Here is a 24,866-nt window from a genome sequence, read left to right on the forward strand (position 1 = left end):
TGATGACTGCTCATAGGAAGATGAAGCCCTGTACACATTCAGTAAACACTTAGCGAGCACCTAGTCAACTTTGTTAAGAGCTGAGGATACAAAAATCAATAATTCACAGTCCTTAGTCCCCATGGAGCTTCCAGTCATGGGGTTATAGTTGTAACATAAACCAGTGAGTACGACACCAGAATCCAAATACGTAAGCCTGGAAAGGAAATGGAGAGAGGGTCCACGCAAGGGAGAGAGGAAAGTACAGGTACATGTGTGCAAGACCACCAAACATCATTTAAAAGGTGCTACTACTGATTCTACCTGCCAATCTCCACAATCAGCATAGCTGCCCTGGGGTATATCTAGAAGGGCAGCTGGGAATCTGCTGTTTCCACCAGCTGGCTCAGGCTTTTCGTTTTCCCACAGAGACTCGGATGTTATTGTTTAAAGATGCATATTTTTTATAGAACAGATTCCCTAAACCCAAACCATCTACTTTACACATTATTAATTTATATATACATGCATATTATTACATAGGATTGAATACAATAAAACATGCATAAATTCCTTTTTTATGGGTGATTTAGGGCCTCTCTAGGGTAGATTTTACTAAGTGCAGTTTTTCACTTGGACACCAACTTCGAACCTACTGGTGCCAGTGAGTGTGCTCAGGGCTTCAGATACTCAGGACCTGGACAAAGGCACACACCCAAGCACTTGCAGGGTTGGAGAAGACCATGAATGATCAATACTTGCAGTATCCAACATTTCCAAACCACCAAACAAATTTAACATTGCCTCCATCCACCTCCTTCTAGCAATCTGATCCCTTTCCCCTGCTTATGTTAATAGACTACACAATTAAAAAAAAAAAAAAAAACACGAAACTTTTTTAAGTAAATCAGGATTTTGCTCCAAAAAAATCTGAACAGAAGTGAGGTGAAAGCCAGGGGTTGCGAATCCAAGTCAATTTCTACTAAGTCTGTCACCGGGTCCTACTTCCAGCACAGGCTCAGGGAAAAGTTAACGAGCAAGGCGTACTGGACCCCTTAAGAAAGTGGATCCCCGCCTCTTTGGAAAGGCTGTGCAAGCTCTGCACCCTTTATCTCCCTCTTTCTCATCAGGCTCCCATTCATGCAAGCCAGCTCCTGCTTAGACGTCCAAAGCTATGAGAAGCACAGTCAAACCAAAATTTTCCAAATGAGTATGAAACAAGTCCAGCCACAGAGCTTCTCCAGTGTTCCAATCCTTAAAAATACTAAATGCTCAACAATGAATGTATACAGGGAGATCATGGAAGATGGGGGAGGCTGTTTGATGCTCCAGAATCCAAGAAGTTATAGTGGGATGGATTCACATGGGAGAGAAAAGTTAAGTTTAAGGCTAACTACATGAAAACTTCAAGATGGTAGGTAAATAGCACTAGGTTAGTCATTTTAACATACACATGTGAAGCCAGGAATCTGCCCTAGAACACAAGTTTCCTAACATTCTTTGTCCTCGTAGATATTCACCAGTGAAGGCAGATATTTATGGGTCATCTCACAGCACATACTCATCTAACTAAATTTATATAACTAGAACACACTGGACTTTGTTTGCCAGTATCAGATGGAACTTGAAAGCTACTGATAAAAGAATCTTCCCTCAAAAGTTCAGTAACGGTATCTGCATAAACTAAGTGAGGTTACTCTTCTTCTCATATCGCTTCAGGTAAATAAGACCAGTCCAACTACTGTGCAACAGGCAAGCAGAGAGAAGCCAGAAAACCAGATCAAGTGGCTCAGGCTGACGATTTGCTGGGTAAAGTGATAGCGCCACTGTCGCTTGCAGTAGCCTCAACCTCGATTCACTTTAACAAAGAATTTTAGCATCTCAAATCTAAGGAACCTGTCAAATGAGTCCAGAGCTGCTCAGACCAACTCTCCTGCTGGGACAAGTGTCTTTGGCTGTAAGAATTCTAATCACATAAAACACCCCACTGAAGTTGTGCCATATACAATTCGTGTAAGACACCTCGGGAACGTGTCGTAGAGTAAATGCTATATATGAAAGTTAGCTTTTTAAAAAGTACAAAAATACGTTAGATCAGTTTAATTCACTTTGTGTTATGATTTAAGAAATGTCATGGGTAAATCAATGAAGTAAAAATTTCATTGATTATGAGAGAACTCACATCTAATTATGTTATACTGTCAAAATTAATTAAACCTCTGGAACAACTAAGTTCAGGGAGAAAAAAGGATATAACCCTCCATTTTCTCAATGAAAATGTCTATCTTCTCTGGTTTAACTTTATGTTGACCTCAGTGTTTGTACGTGTTTGTGTGTGTGTGTGTGTATATATGTGTGTGTGTGTGTGTTTGAAATCAATCTAGAATCCTCTTACCCTAAACTTCACTTAACATCTGAAAAAAAACAACCTTACTCAAAGCACATCTTATTACACAAAAATGCCTTCTTAGAACAAAGCATATTTTGACACCACATTGTGCTGTCTTCACTTGATTTGGATTCAAGTTCACAGTGATAAAGTCAAAGAAATTCACAAATTTTAAAATAAATATATATGGATACAAAATTTTACAAAGTCAAATAGCTTTAAAATAGAATTCCTAAATAATCAAAGAGGCTGAATGCCAAAAAATATTTGAGAATGAACATCAATTAAAAATAGCTTTGACATGTTTAATGAAGGAAAACCAGGGCTCAATGCTCTATCCTACATTTAGAAATTTTAGTTTTAAAATGCTCAGCTGGCTTCTTTATACGTTTCAAATTCAGGAAAGCAAAAAATCTCATGACACTAAACCAGATAAGGCATTTTCAGGATTAAAAAGAGACCACTTATACCTGAACACTAGCACTCCTCTAAACTCAAAGGAAATGACTGCTTCTGGACTAGGAGTGTGTGAAATGCACTGGGGGAGGTCTACAGGACAGGTTGCATTTGTCCAAACCTTTTGGCCAAGAAATGATAGAAGAAAGCTTCATATGTAAAGAATGAAACAAAAGCTCATACATCTTTTCCCCAGCATTTGTAATCTGTTAATAGGAAACACAAGCTGAGTTGGGTCAAACATTTTGCCCTAGAAAGGCCGGCTAGTGACACAAGGCAGTGCTTGTGACACAAATGCTTGTGACACAAGGCAGTGCTTGTGACCATGTGGTTTCAAAGGAAAGTGAGGTACTGAGATACCTGCCTGGACCCCACATGGTCCGAGGTGTCTTCAATGTGTTCCCTGCAGGCTGGTCCCTCAGTCTTCACTCCACACTGAGCCCTGATACACCTGCCATACAGAGCAGCGGACAGCTAAATATGTCCAGAACTCGGTTTAAGAAGGGAAAAGATGAGCCTCTGGTTAAGTGAAGTATCACTTCTTCCTTTCCCTCTGTTCCCTGTCCCATCCCATCCTTCCCCTCCGTCTCTCTTCTGTCTGTCCCTATCTATCTCCCCTTCTTCCTTTTCCCCTTATTTTTCTCTCCCTCCCTCTTTCCCCTTTCCCTTTGTCTCTCTCTCCCTCCCCCTTTCTCTGTCACTTAGCTCCAACATATGTGCACTCAAGTGACAAACCAGGCTTCTTCTGGTCAAAGGCAATCTGTGACTTGGGTCCAAAGATTTGGTTAACGCTTATGGTTGTTATGCAGATTCACTGGTAGGTTAGAAGACAGGATACTAGCCTAAGGGCTTGCATGTTTCTTTAATATAATAATCAGCTATTAATGGGCAAAGGTACCACTGGGAAAGGAAGATGGCCCCAAAACACAAGCCTAAATGCATTTATTTTCGATCTATGGTTTTCAAGGACATGCTCCATTTCTGTGAGGCTTGAATGAGAACTAAGAGGTGAGTATTTGTCTTAAAGCATACATGTATTTATGGATCTCACAGCAGATCAGGACATGATTCAGTAACTTGCCTAAACTTTTACACACTAAAATTCCAACAACTACTAGCCTAAGATTTGAAATTGAAATTCATAAGGAAGAGGGTCACAGAATGAGTTTTTGCCATTTTAGAAGGTAAAATTTCATTACCTTGTAGATGGATAAGAGTTTTAAGATGTTAAATAACCATGGAATATCATGACCCTAGAATCAGTTTGCTTTATAACAAGTCAACAAAATGTCAAAATAAATATAATGCTGTTTTCATTTCTTGGCTGCTAAAATGAATTCCATGCAAGGGCTTGGCTTAAATAAGAATTTACTGACTCACAGTTTTGAGGTTAGGAAAAGCCCAAAATCAAGGCATTACCAAGGGAATGCTCTCTCCCTGCACACTGCAGCATCCAGGGCTTGCTGCTGGCACTTCCTGTTCCTTGGATTTTCTGTCAAATGGCAATAGTCTTGGAGGTCTCTCGTGGCTTTTCTGGATCCTGCTGACCTCTAGTTTTTTCCCGTGGCTTTCTCTCTGTGCATCTGAATTTCATTCTGTTTATAAAGGACTCTAGTAATAGGATTAAACCCCTCCTGATTCAGTCGGGCCACACCTTAACTAAAGTCACCTCATCAAAAGGTCCTGGTTACAATGGCTTCACACCCACAGGAATGGATTAAAATTAAGAACATGTTTTTCTGGGTGCTTGGCTCCAAACCACCCCAGGAGTTCTCTCCTCCCCATATCTCTCTATTTTTCTCTCTCTCTCTCTCCGGTTGCCTGGTTGATGCCCTGGGTATAACCAATTAACCTAAGAGTCATCTATTTGTTGAATGGTCATGGATCTCTGGACCATACTCCCTGGAGACGTCAAGAGTGAGCTACACACTGTCCACATGAAGCTCTCAGACTCTGGCCACCCTAGGGCATCCAAGGTCGATTGGTCCTTTTTTTAAGGCGATAAAAGTATTAATCTGCATGGCCAGCAACACACTGGGCCATTCTGGGTATAAATCCAGCAGAATCAGGCTTAGAGCACTAACCAAAGTGTTGGAAGAATACCGACAGATGCTCTTTTTTTTTACTTTGTTGAGTACTTGAAACCACAGCGATTTATAGGTCATTGTTTAGAAATCACTGTGCTATTTTTTTTTTTTGGTGGTTTGATTTACATACACATACTATAAGGTTAAATAATCGGCACTGCAAGGTTTGTTATGTTGCTGTGTACCCTCTTCAGTCCTGGGAACTCCGAAGATGAAGAGTTTAAACCGCATAGTCTTTCTAACTATAAATGTCAGGTGTATTTATTTTCCTAAATTTAATGCTACAACCAGTAGATAGATGGGAGTGCTCCATCTGTTCTTCTTTATCTTTGAGAAAGAACATTTCAGAAGATATTCTCCTCCTTCAGAGTTTTTGTGCTTAAAGAAATCAAGACATGGAAACAGCACCCTCCAGTCATCTGCAGGAGGGCCAAGACTGAGGGGATTCTCTACTGCACAGGTATGCCCACCACCTGGACCACTCAAACAGTGTGCACTGGCCTAGCCGTGGGACAGCACTGAACCTGAATCCCCTGTGTCACCTTCCAAACCCCATGGCAGCTTCATTACCGTTGTCTGTCTGCTCAGCTAAACAATAAGCACTTGGAGGGTAGGACCTGCAACTGGAAGTCACCTAAGTCCAACAGACAGACGATGCTCCTCAATGCAGGTTCCACATTCTTGGGATCAGAAAGCACATGTTCAAGGGCATCCAAGGTCACACAGAGGCAGAAGGGTAAACGCATTCCAAGTGACCCTGCGGACTTTTCAGGTAATTGTAGTTTCCAATGAATTTTTCCATTATGCTTTATACGCCTTCCTGTTCTATTCCCGATCTTAATGCACACTTCCAATAATGTGGATTTTTTAATGATGCTAGATATGCTCCTAGAGTCACACTGCAGTGAAGGGATTTCATAGAAAGGAAAACTGGATTTGCTTGTCAGATAATAAATATATATGTTCACAATAAAAACAGATTTATATTTCCAGAAATGAGCATAACAGAATGAAGAAAGTGATACATTTCACCCAAGGTCTCTTTCTAAGAAACACAACATTCTTAAAATTAAAAGGCTTGGGATTACTTGGAAAAAAATCCTTTGAGGACAAACTTAAACTAGAGGTGGTGGTATTTAGATTAGATATTTAAAAGCCTCTCTTATACTTGGGGCTTGATAGCTGGTAGACCAGATAACTACTGGAGGTCTTTAAGACTAGGCTGGCACCGGAAGGGAAAACGGGCTCCAGCACCTGCGCCGACCCCAACTGTGAATCACTTCTTTCCTGCAGTCCTCACCTCTCAGGGTCCTCTGTGCATTATGGGTTTGCAAAACATCTCTAGGTTAAGCACTGCTTTCTCTGCAACAGTTGAGACTGACAGCAGTAGGAACGAAAGGGACCTCAGACGAATTAGGAGCAGGAAGCTTCCCCAAAAGGACAGCCTGAGAAGCCAAGCTGGGCTTGAACTGCAGCCCCTGCTGCTTTGCTCCACTGCCACCAGAGGTGACAGTTTCTAGAGAGTAATTTCTAGATCAAATGTGAAGCTCTTTTGGCCACGTGATTTTACATTTGACACTGGCCTATCCATTAGGCATTTTTAGGCTTAGAAGGTGAACGTTATATAAGTTTTTACAAAGTGCTGAACATCAAAAAATTTCAGAGCAGGAGACCTCCTCCTATGTCCCCATAACCCAGCATATAAACAGCTGTAAGAGTAATTCCCCCAAACAAAAGATACGCCTAATGGGCCTCAGGGATGCTGCACAATACTTTCTTAAGTGCCTCAGAGGCAGCTGATGACAGTTATAGCAAAGCTCTTCTCAGGGAGGTAGAGAAGTGGGGTAAGGAAATGGAAGGAATGCCCTTCAAAATCTGCCACTACAGGGTATAGAGAATGGATGCCTTGGAACTAAATCCCAACAGGGAAGGCTGCCTGGGACCTGGGACCAAGAGAATAGATACAGATGCACTTCCTGAACAACTTGCATTGGAATAGATGTTCCCAGATAGCTGTTCTGGAAACGGCTTGCATTGGACAGATGCTCCCCTCTTCTCATTTTACCCAGGCAGGAGGCTTAGCCAGGAAGGATGTGCCCCGCAGGAGAAACTGCAGTTGTTTAACATTTCCAGAGAACCACCCTAAGAATGTCTAATTCCAGAGAGAAGAAACGCAGATTGAAGACCACATCTCTACTCTGCTTAATCAGTACAAAACTGAGATTTCAGCCTATGTCTGACTGTCAATTATGTTTTATTTTTCAATTAGTTCTGAACTCAGGAGAGGAGAAGAGGAGTGTATTTAGAAGTCCCCTAACACCTCAAGATGTATGTATGTCTGAAAAAGGGAGCCTACCTAATGTTCCCCATTAGCACAGGAATGGCAAATCTCTGCTACCACCAGTGCCACCAGCACCTGGCACTCTTTCCCCCATAGTCATGGGGTCACCCGAGACTCCCTCTCAACCTGGGACTCACAGCACCAAAGCAAGCAACTGGCACTGCCACACGAGATGCAACCCAGGGTTTACCTCTGACAACACATACTGGATGCTGGCTTGTGTTACTTTCTGGGGAACTCTGTCTTACGGTTATCTGTGGCATTATTATTTTTCATTCTACAATATTCGCAGTACACTGGAGTGTACAGTTTGGAAATAAAGGGGTCAAAAACGTAGGCTCCGGGTGGGCCACGGTGGCTCAGCAGGCAAGAACGCTTGCCTGCCATGCCAGAGGGCCTGGGTTCGATTCCCGGTGTCTGCCCATGTAAAAAAAAAAAAAAAAAAAAAAAAAAAAGTAGGCTCCCCCGAACTGGAAGGTCACCCCGACAAGTGTGACAATCTGATGCTCTGACTGATGGCAGGTGGTTCCTGAGATCTTATTTCACTGCAGGTGTTGCAAGGACCCCATGGACTGCAGACACCTCTCCACCAAAAGTCCTGTGGTCTGGCCCCAGACTCTATCGCTACTTTTCTATTTTGAATACAACTCACAAGTTGAATACTTTTCATTTTTTTCCATTCCACGTAACAATGTTCAAAGAGTGAGGAATCAGAAGGAGGGATTCAGAATAGCTATTTGGGACAGTGTATCTTCAAACAGTCTTTTGATAAGAAATCCAGTTACTCATCCTCAAAAGAGAAGGTTAATCATAGGTGCTGTATGACAAATCATTCAATAAAAGCAAAAGAAAGAGAAGGAAGGAGGTGGAACATGAAACTGAATTCAAACAAAACTCCCCAAAACATCTCCATTATTTACACTTCAAAATTGGAAGAAAAAATTAAAAAAACAAAAACAAAAACCAAAAAATCAGAAGAGGAAAAAACCCTACACTAACTGGTTGATCTTGATGCCTAGAGAGAAAAGGAGAGTGTGGAGATTGGAGATGGAGGTCAAGACGGAAAAAGAACTCTTCAAGAAAATGCTTCAAGTAGGCAAAGTGACTGTGACACTCTCAGGATTTTTCCTGCCCTGCTCTGGTTTCTTCCTCAGAGATGGCAGCCTTTGGAGAAATGGATCTAATGTGGTAGGCGTGGGAAGATGTGTGATCGCTCAGCCACAAGACGCCTAACTAATCCCTCCCCTGAGGCCAGGGGAGCCATCAAGACCCATGGTGCCAAGGGGGCAGGAGTCTGAGGAAATCTGTAGGCTCATTTCCTGCAACCTCATGTGCTCAGTATGACCAAGTGGGCTGCTTTGATGGTAGGTGTTGCCCTAATTAGACCACCCAGGAACTGAAGGGACAGCACAGCTGAATTTCAGGAAGATGCCCAAGACGCTACCGAGAGGATTACAGAATGCAGGGTTTCCTTCCATCTGCCAAATCCACATCCATTCCTATTTCATGCCTCTTGGGTCCGTGTGCTTGCAGTTTATAAGCTGTAACTTCTTCTAATTTTTTTAAAACACCAAGAAGGACTTAAGCAATACTACAAGAACAAAGTCCAACTTCAAACTCCGAAGTACCCAGGAAGGAAAAAGAAATTAGGGCACAGTCAACGTGCTTGGAGACATCTGGTTCATGGGTAGAAATTACTGAATGCATGAAGTCCAAAAACCCTTGTTAGAAATGCAAATACATTTCAGAGTACTAATGGCCTTCATCAAAAAAATGTTTCTTACTTCAGGAATAATTGGCATGAATTTTATTCCCCTCAGCCCAGACACCAGCCAGGTTGGATTTAACTGTAGCATAATCCACAATCAGTGTCACTGCTGGACATGCCAGTAAGGGTAGCCCTCAGGCACTCAACTGAACCCAAACACACCCAAGGTTCTTTCTTGGATCCAAAGACACAGAAATAATTTTAAATGTATTATGAATATTGAAGAACAGAAGAGAAGAAAAGCACAATGCCTACCCTAAGGACAGGCATAAGAACCAGTGACGACCTGGTTGCAAAACAGAGAGAGAAAGGAAAAAGATGAAGGGTAGTGCAAAGATGAGTCGGAGGTCAGCATAAAAAGGAGACACACGTTTAAAGGTGCAGGATTTACGTGAACTGAAGGGTTCCTAATAGAAGAAGATGCGAGAACAATATTGGACTTTAATAAGGATCGTAAGTCTAATAACACACGGACTAACAAACATGGGAGGGTTGAAGGGGACGTGGAATAGGGGACACTTCAAACAGCCAGGATACATGGTTGTCAGATAACACGGAAAATATAAAAAGAAAGAAACTGGTCATTTACGTATTTTTAGAGCCACCTATACTTTAATATTGGCTTGATCCTTTCAAATACCTGGTAAACTTTATGACTTGTTCAGGAATCACAACAACCTAAGCATGGCCCCTGGCCCCATCACTGGAGCTCCGTAACCCTGTCTGGGTCACTTCTTAGAGCCTTGGCTTCCATATCAGTTAAAATACTTATGTTTCTTAGAGTTTGGTGAAGATGGGAGTTCAGCACCCAGTCCTATCACAGCAACGGTCAAAACGCGAAGCCACTATCGTCCACTTTGTAAACAGTTACTGGACACTTAGAAAAGGAGACTAATGCCAGTCCTGCCTTCAGGGAAAACTCATAGTCAAGACAGATGCACACCACCAGACTTGCAGTCGGGGATATGATCTTTGAACTCTGACTCTAATTGTCATCTGTGAAATGGACACTGCGCAGGTTTCTGCCTGATAGTGTAGCGGTAGGAATTCACCGAGTTAATACATGCAAAGCGCTTAAAGGAGCATTGGTGCACAGTAACCAGTAATGCCGTATTATTGTTGGATGGTTGAGCATGACGAGAAGTCCGGAGGATTATTAGCACAAGCCAGATTTGAGCTTGGTCGGCTTTTCCTAAGTGGCCTGCGAAGGACCATCATGTTTTGGTCTCTGTTCTCTGTAGAACACAGACACAATGTCAAGGAGAGCGTTTATTTACTTCGTATCTGGTCATTTCCTTTCTACTAGAAAATATGCATGTGTTTACTTAAGATAAACTTACTTCACATTTTGCAAAAACAGAACGGCTAAGTTACTGAATTTCCAAGACAGAAAAAGGCTCCCACTAGCCTCCTCTTCACTTTGTCAAAAGACACAAAAGCCCCTTTCCCACAGAATAGCTCACTTCAGCAGCTATTTAAATATAAATATCCTATTTAATAGGCCATTTAAATATAAATATAATATATAAATATAAATAATCCTCCATGGAAGGAGGATTTAAATATTTGCAACAAGTCTGAATGAAATACTCAAGCTGAAAATGTCCAACCTCTACCTGCGGCTTTTGGAAGGCTTTGTGCATTCAAATAGAGACTAACAATTTGATTTAATTTCTCTCAACTCCACACAGGAATAAATATAAGTGTTAAAACTAAGCTCCCTGAAACATTTGCTACTCTGACTACTTCTGCTGGATTAATGAAACGCTTTAAATGTAAAACATGAAATCCATATTTCTCTCATCTGTTTATACTGCTAATAAGAATTACTTTGCTAACTACTCTGTTGTCCATTTCTACTGGGATAATGCTATTCTAAGGTTTTAAGAGTACATTAAAGCTTTACATTTAAGTCTTGTTCTTAACGATAACTGCTTGTTCTGATGGGACCTAACGCTTTCAGATGATAGTTGGACACATTTTACTGAATTGAGTGAAACCTAATTTAGGATAAAAATTCCCCTCAATATACACTAAGATCTCAGATTTCTCAATAACTTTTGCCCCCAGATTTATTTGTCTGATGAGACAAATGACTTGCACTTGTAAGGTTTAGGAGGCGAAAGAGAGAAGAGGCAGACCAAAAAACCTTAGAGTGAGTGCGTTTATTCCTGCGCTCCCGGGCAGAGCTCACAGAACTCCAGGTAGGGAGTTGCAAGCTCACTGCTGAGTCCTGGTGTGGTTTTTAAGCAAGGGGGTTAGGTGACGTCTAGAAGGGGCGGCACATTTTACACAGCTCGAGTCATGGTGACCTTCCCTGTTTCCCCAACCTAACAGTACTCTAGTTTTAAATTAGGAAACATGGATGCTGCAGAGTGCCTTGTCTGTGGTTTTGTGTGCCTGGTGTCTGCCCATCTTCTCTACATGCTTTCCTCTGCCATTATAAAGGAATAGCAAGTGCAAAGGTCCTGAAGCAGGGATAAGCTCAGTGTGTTGGAAGACGGCATTCATGATGCAGGCAGCACTGATGGGGGTAAAGGCGATGTCAAGAAAAGCTTCCCGAGTTGGCCTCAGCGCAACCAAGTCCTCTCTCCTCTCTTGAGCAACAGGAATTTCTATGGAGCACAGCTGGCTGAATCTCCTCTCCACCCACCCGCCTCATTTCTGCTTCAATGATGCCACTGTCTGTGCCTCAACCCGACATGTCTTCCTTTCCTAAGAATCAATCCTCTGAGACTTGGCGGGAAATCAGAGAAATGCCTCCTTCTCCTTCCACTGAAGCAGTTGTCAGGATTAAGACCCAGTCTGTCCCCAGATCAATGGCCACATAAAAGCTCATGAAAGATGATCCCTGCTTCAGGCTCACGTGGTGTCTCAGTTCCCCGGCCAAACTCCACAGCCCAGGGTGTCAAAGGCACAGGAAGCACCAAAGGTAAAGAGAAACTGGTGCAACTCAACCCCCTCACTCTGGAACCCTAAGTGAGCCCCTACCAAGACTCATGAACACACAGGAAACTGCCTGCAGCCCCAAGTGCCCTTCAGTGGCTTTATGACAAAGACTAAAACACAGCAGGTCTCCTAACTTTACGTTTAGCCTACAATACTTAACTGTTGGGAAATGAAGAAACACACCAGTCTGCTGACCCAACTTTAGAAGCCTTCAGAGGCAAGACATCCAATTTCCAATGGACAGTGATGTTAAATGGACAATGAGTCCTTGATCAGTAAAAGAAAATGTGATACTGCCCTCCCCCCAACCTAGAAAGAGCTCTCTTCCTCCGAGAAATGAGGGTGTACCAAGTGAAAGGGTTTTCCTCATTTTAATGAAGAACCTTTCCCTCCTTGCATAGATTTACCGCACTCGATAATTGTCAAATTATTACCTGGTGATATATTTCTAATGCATTCTACTTGGTTAAAGAAAAGTCGAACATGGAATAATAATTTCTCATCTGTTGTCCTTTATCCCTTGGCTCATTGTTCACAGCCTTCTATGTAATAAGGGAGCTGACAGTGTTGTGGATTCTTCTGGAGTCTTCCTTCTTGTATGTTTCTCTCAGATTTGTACTTCATTTAAAACTGGGACTAACAGTTCATTTATCTCACTGAAGTCATCATTTGCGACTTTTGTCTAGATGGTCATCAGATTAGATTGAACATGGGCTTTCGACATAATCCACTTCTATCTTTCTTGAGTTCTTGATGTGTAAAATAAGCTATGTATATTGACTTTTTGTTTTAAAAGCCCAAGTTGGGTGTTTCTTGGATTGTAGTTGATATCATCATTCCATTTTGACACAGTGTGGCTATTTTGCACTGCAAAATTGAAGCTAATTAAATGTATTATCTGTTCCCTTGTCAGTAATAACACTGCTATCTAGACATGTCCTTAATAAATAAAGTAGGTTGGCTTAGACAAAAGCTGAAGGCCAAACTAACATGTGAATGGTTACTTATGGAAAATCTGCAGAGATTGGTTAAAGCATCCCATATTCAGCAAATTAATACCAAATGCCAGGGGCTCTGGTATTGAATGAAACTGAGAGAGGAACAGCCTCTTCTTTTATTGCAAATCAATCATTTTACATTCTAAAGAAGGGTTAACAATGCTCTACTACCTTTTTCCCTTAGGTCTTCACCATGAGTGCTATGAAGAAGAAAGAGGCAAGACTGCTATGAAGAAGAAAGAGGCTAGACTCCCCTCTAGCAAGATGACATCTAATCAGTGGCCCACAGGACCACGCCCAGAGAAAGAGCTTTTTTTTTTTTAACAGGGGCAGTCTCTGGGAATTGAACCCAGGTTTCTGGCATGGCAGGCAAGAATTCTGCCACTGAGCCACCACTGCATCGCCCAAGAGGTCTCTTTTCCAAGCAAAAATGTAATTATCAAAATCTACAATATACATTACCCTTGCATTCAATCAAAATAAGAAATAGACCTTAAGTGGCTATTGGAGATTTTTAGTCAGACTTATAGAAGATGGAGTCATAGGGGTTTCTGTGACTCTTGTCTGCGATTTAGCCATTTAAGAAGTTCACATTTATTGGGCCCCTATGGTGCTGAAGCTGGGGTAATGAAGGTCATGACCCCTGCCCTCAAGGACACCACATCCTCAGAGATGACAAAAATGTAAAGAGGTAACTCAAAGTGTGGAACGATAAGGGCTGATATAGAGATGATCCAGGCAGGCCCGGGGATCAACGGGTTACTGGAAGACCAACATGGACCCTGAGAACTAACATGTGTTGATTCAAAATTACTCTGGAATTTCTCCTCTTCTAAAACAGCATGCCTCTTTATTCTCTTCTACACACATTATCAGGACCAGTCTGATGTGTGTGTGTAAAAGATACAATGCCTGTGTCTCTGCATGTCTAATTAGCAACACAAGCAGCAAGAACAAAGTCTTATCTTTTCACCAGGTGAAACCACCAGCCTAATGGAACTGTGCAGTGAGTTCTCACACTGCCCTTGAAGATGCTTTTGGTGCCCATTACACCTTTCCACCTAGGAAGTCGGACGGCCGTGCCAGGCTCTCCCGCGGCACCTACCAGAGGTCTCATTCCTCCTTTCATGAAGGCAAAGAACGAGAAGGCAGTTGGTGAGTTTCTGCTTTTCCACCTGCGCGATTTTTGTTCCCTCTGAGGAACGCTCCAGCGTCCTCCCCTCGTGTGTGATCCACGTGATGCAAAATGCTATTCCTTCAAGCAGCTTCCTACTGACTCCACCATACGAGCAATAGGGATTTTCACGGGTCACTCAGCTCTGAACTCTGGGATATATCACTGTTGTAGAAGCCACTGTATGTTGAAAGTGAGGCACACAGGAGGACAATGCTTGGGTCTGAGAAGCAAAGGCCGTCATCAAAAATCTTACTAACCACTCACTCCCTCACTGGAAAGCCGTGGCAGATACATGGCATAGGAACCCACCAGGCTCCAGCAGAGGTCTGGAGGCCACTCTAAATACCCTTGCTGTTTACATACAAAGCCAGTTAACTAGATTCTAACAGATAGAAATTCTTCAGGGCTCCATTTTATTGATTTTCTAAATGCTTCATAGAAAATTAAATTAAAGAAAAGTATCTCACTTATGCATGTTCCTTGAGGCTCTGAACCTAATAAGGCAAAGATTCTCCCTGAAGAGGCTGAATCCAGCCAGGGAGACAAGCCAGGTGCCCAAAACTTAGGTACCTAAGACGGTGTACCTAAGACTCTGTTGTGGAACAGAGGCACAGCCATCCTGCCAGGCATTTCCACAAGGCCCTGCTGGCTTCAGAATTTCCCAAAGAGAACGTGTAACTCAGATGTAAAGCTTCCCTGGCAGCCTGACAGTTTTCAAGGATGGAGGAGAGCAAATTAATTTGGGCCATCTTAATTTGAAATCAATAATAAATGAATAGGAATTAGGCCAAAGTTTATATCTTCAATACTTAAGTAAAAATGGGTTAAGGAAATGAAGGCACCAAGAGATTGGAATGCAGATAGATCACACTTAACCCACTTTAGAGGCTGAAATGTTCCAGGCACTTTCGAATCCCCAATTAAAATACAAATAATTAACAAACTAATTACAAAGCATTAAGGCACCAAGTATGTATTCACCCAAAGGGCCTTGTACTCTAGATAAAATTATCATTATTAAAATATGTCACTTCTGGGCTTCTATTTGACCATATTCTGTTCAGCTCATGCAAATGCATATATTGTTTGGTTTAGTCATTCATTAAGTAAATATTTATTCAATCCCTATTCTGGGCAAAGCTCTATATTAAATACTATAATAGAATATACAGGCGAATACCACATCTAAACAAATGCAAGGACTATAAGGTCAAAAAGCGGAGCTATGCAGACAAGCTGCTTGGAAGTGGATAATGCATCTGAACCGGAAGGTCAGAAAGGAGGCTTTTAGAGTCTGCATGAGGAGCGGATGGGTTTGGACAAACGGAGATGGGGGCCGGTTGGAAATCATCTCAGTTGAGGTGGAAAAGCTTGGTGCAAGGGGCACCCCGAGGTGTTCTGCTTTTTAGTACATGGAATCTAGGGAGGGGCTCTGGAGGATAAACCTGAGAGGAAAGGAAGCAGACGTGGAATGAGGCACCCTGCACCCAAGACAGGGCATCTAGATTCTGAGTCCAGAGCAAGTGGCTGAATATTTTTAAGCAAGGGAGCCTGTGAAAATTGTGTTAACAGCAATAAAACCAAAGTACTTTGCTAGTCATCTCTATAACTCAGCCTCTGCTCTCATACAGGTTGACTGACTTCCCTCCACAACTGCGGCCTGAATGCAGAAAGTTCTACTACCCAGGTCTCTGCCTTCAGGGCTCGCTCGCTGCAACCCTTTAGAGAACTCCAGTTTGGGGAGAATCTTATGCGTAAGTCCTGCAACAGCTCTCCACTGCTGCCGCAGGCCACACCAAGCTGCCCTGGTAGGCATTTTCGTTCTGCAGCATAGTCAGACAGCCGTGAATGGCCTTAGGTGTAAACTGCATGAATAATTTTCTTTGCTATTTTATTCTATCATATTGCATTTGGAACAGAAAGACTCAAAGGAGGATGGATGGTGAATGAGATTAGTGAATGGCAAGTGCTTCCAGTAAGAGGACACGTGCTTCCCCTCAGGCCCAAATCAGCTTTTCAGAGTTTCTCCTGCTGTCCCCAAATGAACCTTCCCGCCTAATTCTAAGAATGAAAGTCCTAAAGACGGAGGCCTGGGCAGTTCAGGACAGAACCCCCAACATGTGCAGCTTCCTTTCACTGCAATCCAGCACCTCACACTGGAAAACACCTGAAAATTAAAAGAATTCTTCCAAATAAACAAACAAAAACCATCTCTTCCACACCATTAAGCTGATGACGACATCCAAACTTCCCAACTGGCAACACGAGTACTGGAGCAGACCCCTGGAACTGTCCTCAATTTAATCCCTCTTGAATATAATTTTAGTTGGAAAAAACAGAGATGTAACAGAGGGTCTTTGTTTAAGTTGCCAATAGTATTGTCAAATAAGCTTCTATTTGTTCTGGTTTCGGGAAACAGGTTTGATACTTTGCACAGTATTTATTTCATTTAGGAGGCAATTCTGTGACGGCATGCAGGGGTGGCAAGTCCTTGGGCATGGGCCGCAAAATAACTCAGGATTTAAATTCTGACTCTGCCACTTTCAAGGGTGACCTTGAGTAAGTTACGTAGACTTCAGATTCTTTGTCTGTAAAATGTGAAAATAATAGTTCTACCTAGACCCAAGTGAAATAATACATATAAAAGCACTTACTCCAATTAGAATATCTTACTGCTGCAAATATTTATGAATCTAAACTGTTTCATTTATTTAATTGTTTCCATCTCTTTAAGTAAAACACGTGCTTCCTATTCAAAGGCGGGAGGAAAGATGAGCTTTTTAAGAAAAAGTGAAATCCTTTTGGGGTACAAGCATCCTAAGAACTCTTAGACTTCTAAATATGCCTTCCACAGCTCTTACAATGTTGCAAAGATCAGACAATAGCATAAAATGTCTTTTCATACTGTCACACAATAAGCATGAAATGATATTTTTCCACTCTTCCTGGGAGTCTGTTACACGCTCCATGGCTTTTACAAAGAAATTAAAAAAATCAAATCTCTAACATTAGCAATTTGATTTGTAAGAGAGAGACGACAAAATATTACCAGCAAAATGATTAACTAAATCTTAATTACATGCGCAACTAGATCAATTCAGTTTGGACAAATAAGTAGATGATTAATCATGCAGAAAATATAACAGTAAGATTAGATAGATTCGTTCTCTATTACTTCCTTAGACAAGTATTTCTGTGTCCCTGGTTGGGTTTCTAGAGATTTTTTTCAACCTGTCAAAAATAAGGGGGAATAAGTTAGAGGGGAATGGGTGTTCGGTTGAATATATGACAGGGTTTCCAGGAGTGGGAGAATGAAACTAAGTCTCAATTCTGAATATTCTGTTTCATAAAAGGGATATAAAGTAGCTGTATTCTATATTTCACTCCTGGAGCATGGGAGACATTTAAGTATTTGTTCTTTGAATGAACGATCACAGCAATTCATTACTACTACAAATAATGAGAATACGTACCAATAAAAACTCAGTGTTTTTTCTCTTTTTCAATGAATTGACTTATCCATGAATGCATTTTATCTTACAACCTCAAGACAAAAAAGTCCAGGTTTTACCATTCCATTAGCAAACTGGAATTCAACAGGTAGAGAATTCGGTAAGTGGAGGATTTATCCACCCATTTAGCAAATGTTTCTTAAACACCTACTATGCATAATTACAAAAGGAGAATCAGGCCTAAATGTCGATATATTAACATTAAACAGTTTATTAGTTATATGTTTCCTGCCCCACAGGTATTATGGCAAAACATTGAGAAGTTTAAAATACACCCCAGTTTTGAAGACAAAATCTAATTTTCAGAGAGAAAACTGACATTCAAGAAATCAAATCAGATAAAAATGAGAATATCTGTACCTCTATGCACATACCTATAATATGTGCATCAAAAGGGACCAATTTAAATGAATCCACCAACAATGGAGGCCTAAATTCTACCTTACATAGCAAAATAAGATTTTATTTGGTCTAAAAAGAAAGAAAATGTACATATGAAGTAGATGCTTCTGTTATAATTGTAAATGTACACTCATTCTTAAAGAATTCATCGTCGTAATGATTCTTCAAAATATTTTTTCTGACAAAAACTGTATGATTTACCTTATGAATATCTGATTTTTGCAGCACAATCATAAAGTAAATCATTTTGCAAAGATAATTGAGGATTTCCCTGATTCTTTTAAGGGTTTCTCTTCTTTTTTGGAAATAACTCCCACATCATCACACAGTCTGTCAGATGCTCATTTGTCAATGGCATGTGATTCAAGCAGCGCTCTAACATCATTTTCACTGACATCAAGAAATCTCAGATTTTTACAAGATTTGCATTTCACATATCCAAAATGAAATCTGTTATCAGATGTGTAACAAGAGACCAAATACTTGTCTGCTCAGGAAAGGAGGGCCAGTTTGTTAGCAAATACTATCAGATCACAGAGACTTTTGTTTTTCTGCGCAACCCCGGAAATGACTGCATTTTCTGAGAATGTTTGGGTAAGTAGGATATACAATGAGGTGCTAGCCTGCTTTGTTCAGAGAGCAAGAGTTGAGTTCGGTGTCTCCTCTTCCACTTAACTTTCCAAGCTTCCACACCTGCCTTGTTTCCTGCTTCCAGTCACCCCCACCCCAAAGGCCTCGTCCTGTCCTGCCCTCCCATGTCTTACTTCCCTCCTTCCATGACTTCCCAGGCCCGCGTAGTACCATTTCTAGGCTGTACTGCAAACAGAGCTGATCCATTAACTCCTCTGATCTAGACCATGTCTGACTGAAAAGAGTCTGACTGTGGACGCCCTGTCACGTGACATGTTCTTCCTGACCGTGTCCCGGCTGTCCCCACCACAGGGCTGCCTAATGCAAGGCAGCAGGGCTCTCGGTTCAGGAAGCCGGCTGCTGAGGGCAGGCAGCGGTGCGAATACCAGCTCGGCGAGTGACTGTGATCAGGTGAGCCCTTTGACCCCATTTTGTTTCCACTTCCTCACCTGTAAAATGGGGGTCATAACAGCACTTTCCCTACGCAATAGTCATTAAGAGGATTAAATAAGATGCTACATGCAATGGGCTTAAAATAGTGCCTTGGTACTGGAAAGCACCACACGTGTTAGTCCTTATCGGGTACCCAAGGGTGCCATGCTGGAGCCTTGGGATGCAGAGAGAAGCCCACCCCCCTGCCCTGAAACCCACCAACGGCTCGACTCCAAGAATGCAAAGGCTCTGTCCGTCACAGGCTATGGAATTTGGGGGGAGGGCCAGGCCAGTCTCCAAAGACCTCCTGGGCTCTTAGCAGCTGTAAGACTTTAGTCTGGTTGTCTGACATCTTTAAACTTCAGTTTCCTCCACCATGAAAAATGGAAACGATGCCCCCCTCACTCGCAAGGTTTCTGGAGTAACAAAAGAAGACACATTTGAAAAAGCGTCTCGGGCAGACACACAGATACTCAACAAATGTTAATTTTCCTTGCCTTCTTTAGAAAAACGATCACAAATTCAGTTTGCAAATATGAAGAGGATGTGCCATTTAAACATAAAAGTCCTTTCTGATTAATTTTAAATCCTTCTGTGTCCAAACTACACGACTCAAAAGACTGAGGTTCTTTTAGCTGAAACTTCTCAAATTCAGCCACACGAATTCTTTCATTCTGTACTGAAGACACAAACCAATGAGCTGAGAACGTTATATTGTAATAGCTTTTCTTGGGCTGTTTTATATAGAAGAGGAGAAAAAATACCAGTTGTTAAAAATAGGCAGGAAGATCCTGTGAAGATGAGAGACGAAGTGATAGATGGTGCGAACTGCAGAACCAACACAGCGAGCGGCAAACGTGGGAAGGAGGGAAGAATGCAAAGGGAGGAACCCAAGGAGGAGACGGGCTGCCCGCATCACAGCTCCGACTCCCAAGATCCACCTCCTAGGGGGCTTCTCTCGCCGTCCACCGATAACAGTCCACGGAGGGAGAACCCAGTGCTCAGTCATACAAGAAAGCGAGTCACTGAGGAAACTGCAGCTCATGCTGACATCCGCAGAGCATCTGCAGCAGGGGGGTCTGACTGCTGGGTCTCACTCGCCTTGTATACTCACTGCAGGGACTTCTGTGAATGCGAATGGACTGATGCACATTCTCCTCCCCTCATGGAAACATGCAAAAAAAAAACCTCTAAGAAGTCCTGTTGAGAGGGGACGGGTGCTGTCAGTTTGTATACATCTAGCATCTTATAAACACAGGGAAATTAAAATGCCGTGGTACCCCCCCCCCAAAATACCACTACATTAACAATTTGCCATGCTAATAATTATACAAGGAATACACTGCTTACATTTTCCTAACATTTTAGGACTACTCTGACATATGACTGAAAGAAAATAGGGATTTCATATGTTTTTCCAGTAAAATGGTGACGTATCTGTATATAAATTTGAAACTTTGCAGAAAAGTTAGCAGGGTAATAGTACTTCCATACAAAATACGGTGGGGAAGTACAGTGTTTAGAAATGCCTAGATTATCATCAAGGTAAGATAGCAAAATGAGGATAATAAAATATAATTAAACATTAATTACAGAAACTATAAAAAATAATTGTCTTGTACAAAAGCACAGAACTCCTATTAAAAAGAAACGGATGGATAATAAAATATATATCGTATTCTCTCCTCTAGACATAATCATTTCTAGGCAGCAATTAAATTTATAGAACACTGTTAAGTTTCTTCTGTGTCGCTTTACTACCATGAACTCAAGACATTTGGACTGAGAATTGCCTCCAAAAATTTATGATTATTTAACATGTTTATAGGAAGCACTACCATAAACTGAAAGATATGTGATACAAACAAATAAATTTTTAAACAAAATTATGGTTATGCTGCATTTGTCACATTTCTGGCACCCACAGGACAGACCTTTGCCCCTATTAGAAATGCCTGAGGTTCATGTGACTAAGTTCTATACACAGTGTCTGAGCACAGTTTAATATTAAGGACAATTTAAATTTAAACTAACATTCCTCAAAATACTAACAGAAGAATATATTTTTACTAATAAATATCATGCCAATTTTTCTACATCAGTTTGTTTCCTCATCATTTAAGGTAGTAAGACACTGTTACATAAAATCACTCCAGCATCCTTACGGGAAACATTACATATTTAAAAGGGTATAAAATCTCTCCTTTGGGTCGTTTCACAGCATATTCTGAGAAACTAGCCTTATCTCAGAGAATTCTCTACGTATAGGCAGCTGCAAACATAAATTTCTCTTAAGTTGTTGGGGGTGTGGTTAGGATTTCAAATGTTTCTAAACAGTCAAACATTTTCAGCTGCTCAAAAATGAGTGTTTTTAGTCAAAATAAGAGTGTGTGGTCACAGCAGTAGCCAAAATAAAGACATTAAAGTTCCAATTGTTTTTCCTCCTCATTTTACTTTGTTATTGTCCACAGAAGATGCTTTTAAAATTATACTGTTTTAGACTCATGATACCTTCAATACAAATAAAGATAAAACTAGAGACATTTGATTTAGACATTAAAGAATCAACAGATATGTCCACGGAGAGGAGGGCTGCGGAGTGAGAGAGTGGGAGAAATGAGGAATCACTGTTTGCAAGTGTCATGGTCCTCTTTTATCACTGTGGGGAAAAAAGCCCGAGCCTTGAAATGACCATGATCTGAAGCGGAGCTGAATTTGAACTATGACAGTCATCTAAGGTAAACCACTCTGTCAAAAGCCACTCAATCATGGGGTCATGTGTTACTGCAACATACCTTAGCTTAAGCTGACTAACACAAAGCCTAACATCTAGTTTTTACAATTCAGCTGTACTGCTTTGATATTCTAATAGCTTAATAGTTAAGATTTGAGGACCCGATTTTAAATGAATTTTTCCTCATCTGCAATGCACTGGTTTTATAATAAAGGAAATTTAAGTGATATGGCAACATTCCTTAAATATATCAAATTTTTAACAATTCAAGATTATACCACTAAAAATTTTTCAGAGGCAAAATTGCACATCATCAATCTCTATTCAGAACAGAACATCTCCGCATCATTGAACATCGAGCATATATTAAACCTGGTGTGTGGCAAGAGGCAATTTTGGCAAGAGGTTTCTGAATCGAATAGGAAATGGTCTACGAAATAATGAACCCATTGATATTATATGATAATTCACTCTTTGGCCTTTGACTGAAGAGGAAATGGGAGCACCGTAAAAATCTCAAGGTGAAAGTAGCTTAAGTGTAAAACAAATAATATAAGCACCTATCCACAAAAATTACAAGTTACAGCTGACAGTGGTGCTCCATAAATATCAGGCCCTGTGTAGAGCCTGGGATATAGAGATAATACAATTTCCTATGCCTGAAATCTGACCACGGGTCTATCTATACCTGTACTGCAAGAATTGCAAAAACACTCTTGCATTTAGGGGCCACAATGCATGTGCGCACATGCGCGCGCATGCACGCGCACACACACACACACATACACACCCCACTGTATGATTAGGTAGGGACCAGTTTGATACCTTGCTTAATTAAATGTAGACCTCTAAAATTGGGGGGGGGGGCGGAGGATGTCAGGGTTAGGAGGAACATGCCAGCATTATTTTTAAACAAGTTATCAGCATATGATGGGAAAGAGAGTAACTCTCAGCACTTTGAGGTTACATGCAGAAATAGATCAAAATTGAAGGAGGATAATCCAGCGTGTCATTTCACTTAAATTTACCTCCACACCGTGTCAAATCAGAAAATTCATTTATGTATGTGTGTGGGGTATGGAAGGAAGGAGAAAGGAGAAAAAGGAAGCAAGCCAATAGATTTCTTTATAGGGTAAAAAAGATATAGCACAGAATCACAAAACAACCAGATTTCTGGCTGCTGGCCCCAAAAGAGTGTTCAAAAGGCAGCACTGTCTCCAAAGATGGTGCAACGTTTTAGTTTTAAAAGGACCCACTATGACACTCCAGGTCAAAAGATCATTCAGATAAAGCAGTATGTAACAGGTGATAAAGAAGCAAGCTATCAAACTGTCAAGATTTGAGGAAGATCAAGTCTGCACACCAAATAATTTGCAAAGGAAAATACAGGGCACGTTCAGCATCTAAACAAGGGAAGCAGGTGAGTCTTTCAAAGGGGCCCATGCTCGGGCACAGTGCCTAGTGAGGCCGGAGGCCAACACAGTGACTCAGCTCATTAGCTGCTCCAAGAATTCTTGGTTGGCTCAACTTGACCACAATAATTCAAACAAGATGACTCTCGGACTAGTGTGCAGAAGGAAGAAACTGGTAGCTGTGCATTATTCTGCCCCAGTAAGAGCACTGCGTTCAGTTCTAGAAGCTCTGTAAGGGACAGTGTCCAAACATGAGCAAATGCAAAGACAAAGTCTTGGGAAATCTTGACGGCCTTCAGAGGAACTGTAGATGGACAACCTGGAAAAACTGATGGAACAGGATAATCATCCCCAGATGCCTGAAGGCCTATTACACAATTCAGTTGAATAAGTATTTACTGAGCCACTTCATTGTGGACCCTTCTATCTAGGAGCTCTGCATACACAAACAATCCCAGGACTCTGCCATGCACAAGGGCGGGAGTCACGTAAATGGACAAGAGCCCAAATCTCTACCCTATTCCTATCTCCTGATAACCTGTGTTCTTAACTTCAATTTTCCAAGTTCACTCATTAATGTTAGTTCATATTTTTGAGACCATATATTGTTTGTCCTTTGGTTTCTGGCTAATTTGACTTAGCATAATGTCCTCAAGGTTCATCCACATTGTTAAATGCCTCATGAATTTATTCTGTCTTACAGCTGTATAATATTCCATCGTACGTCTACACCACAGTTTGTTTAGCCACTCATCCACTGATGGACATTTGAGCTATTTTCCCCCCTCCTTTTCACCTCCACGGGATAAGAAACTGAGAGCAGGTTAGGAAGGGGCATTGCAGACTCAAAGAGGAGTGCATATTTGCAGCAGGGGACGTCCAAGCAAGAGCCATCAGGACCCCTGGGAACCCCTTGATGTGCTAATGACCTTTTGCCAGTCACCATGATGCCACGCTGTTTCCTTCTGAGCTGTCTTGATGCAGTTGCCAAATCAGTGACCTACTTTCCCCAGCAGCCCCGTGCTTCTGGCTCTCACCACATCACATGCCTTTTCACATGGCAGCCTTTCTACCTGTTTTCTCAAAGTTGAAATCAGACTGAGCCAGCCAGATAACTTTTTTAGCTTTTTAGCCAGCCTTTACAGTTTTAGTCGCCATGTGTAGATTAGTTTGAAAGACATTATCCCAAAGTTTTCCCCATTGCCATTTCCCCCTGATATCTCACCACCTTGTTTCCCACTCCCCCAGTATACGGAGAAGCAGAGACTAGGTGCTTTGGGGAAATGTATCTTGTTCTAAGATATTTCTTTTGAGCTTTTTGTTTCATGCTATCAGCTAGAAGCCTGTTTAATCTGAAGATCATACCCTGTGGGCATCACCCTGCTGAAAAACTGTGGTTATTAATTGTCCGGGTCAGGCTAAGAGATGGATCGATCTCTCCACTTTCCAAGTCTCCAAGATCATTCACTCGGCAATTAATCAAGTTTTGCCTTGAGACATCTGTGGTTTAACTCTTACAATGTTCTTTGAGCACTATGTGGGTTACTGCCTTGTGTTCCCAACTGGACAGTTAACCTTTTACAGCACGGTGATAAAGATT

The 24,866-nt window shown here is 41.5% G+C and overlaps 1 protein-coding gene and 1 long non-coding RNA gene across 4 annotated transcripts in view; one reads left to right on the forward strand and one right to left on the reverse strand.

The window, feature by feature from the left end:
* AFF3 (ALF transcription elongation factor 3) overlaps nt 1–24,866 on the reverse strand; it is a 586,201-nt gene that overhangs the window by 365,812 nt on the left and 195,523 nt on the right. The window lies entirely within an intron of this gene.
* LOC143660653 (uncharacterized) lies at nt 3,272–16,486 on the forward strand. The gene is made up of 3 exons (XR_013164164.1): nt 3,272–3,832; nt 13,152–14,122; nt 15,776–16,486. It is a non-coding gene; the product is annotated as an uncharacterized LOC143660653 (long non-coding RNA).

The sequence above is a fragment of the Tamandua tetradactyla genome, chromosome 17 (genome assembly GCF_023851605.1).
Source record: "Tamandua tetradactyla isolate mTamTet1 chromosome 17, mTamTet1.pri, whole genome shotgun sequence".
Lineage (NCBI taxonomy): Eukaryota > Metazoa > Chordata > Mammalia > Pilosa > Myrmecophagidae > Tamandua > Tamandua tetradactyla.